The following is a 1198-nucleotide window of genomic DNA, read 5'->3' on the forward strand; positions in this document are numbered from 1 at the left end:
TACTCGCCAAGCACGTCCAGATTGGTGGAGTCCTTGTTGCAGCCGAGGTAGAGGTAGGGCAGGATCTGGACAGGGAAGGCTGGTTGGCTGGATGGCACAGGGCTGCCATTCGACTCAGTGGCACTGCTAGGCAGCTCTGGGTCTGACTCGCGGTCTGAGCAGTCAGAGCTGATGCCCAGGCCCCCCACCCCCCGCACAGAGGTGGGTGGTGAGCTACTAGGTGAGGACGAGCTGTCCACGTTGGTCTCGCAGGGCTCTGAGGACTCTGTTTGGAACTTGTTGATACCACCTTGGAGGAGTAGTCCTGGCAGCCGTTGTCGTGCAGCTTCTGTAGCAGCAGACTGGGCACCGAGGCTGGAGCGCTGGGTTCTGGCTGCCGCTGGGCCATGGCCTCGTCCTCCAGCAGCAGCACGGTGGCCGCCTTGCAGTGCGTGGTGAAACGCTCCTTGTTGATGTGGTTGGGGAGGATGGAGCAGATGGGCAGTTTGTCTTAGTGCAGACTGTGCAGCCTGAGGCCCGGGATGGTTAGATTGATGGCCGTTTTAATGTGCGATGACTCCATGAGCTCATGTGGTCGGTGGTGGATTCTTCCCGGCCTTGCCACTTTCTGGCTGTGTCTCCCAGGTAGAACTGTGGCCTGGCCAGTTTATGAGATCCGTCCCATGCAGGTTGGCAGGAAATTTGAGGTGTTGCTGATGGTATTTGATGGGGAAGGCCCGAGCTGGAAACACCTGTGGAAACAGGCTGTGCTGGTCAACCAGCAGGTTAGGGAGTCAGCTGGTCTGAGCACGTGCCCCTCTGCAGCCCCCTCCCAGTCCCGGGCTCCTGTCCACTTGCACTTGCCTTGGGCCCCTCTTCTGGTGGCTCTCCAACAGAATTGCCCCAGAGCTAGGAGGCCAGGCAACCCCACCCACGGGCCAGGTAACGCTCTCCCACCTTTATCCCACCCATTTCTTATCACCTAGTGATGCTAGCCTGTCATCCACCTGCCTAGGAGAAGGAACACCTCAGAGGGGGAGGCACAAGTTCATGGGGAAGGTGACACGGGCTAGGGACAGGTCTCTTGTCTCAGCAGCAACAAAGGCCACAGAAACCCATGAAGTTGGGTCCCAGGGAAAGTGACCCATTTTGCTGAGGGGTATCTTTCACTTCCACCAAGAGAAAGGCACATTGCAGAGAAAAGTTCTTCCTTGCCTGT

General features: G+C 58.2%; 1 pseudogene; it reads right to left on the reverse strand.

Moving 5' to 3' along the window:
- Window positions 1-1198, reverse strand: part of LOC100947114 — a 12087-nt pseudogene that overhangs the window by 542 nt on the left and 10347 nt on the right.

Source organism: Otolemur garnettii, unplaced genomic scaffold (assembly GCF_000181295.1).
Source record: "Otolemur garnettii isolate 467f Iridium unplaced genomic scaffold, OtoGar3 scaffold00232, whole genome shotgun sequence".
Classification (NCBI taxonomy): domain Eukaryota; kingdom Metazoa; phylum Chordata; class Mammalia; order Primates; family Galagidae; genus Otolemur; species Otolemur garnettii.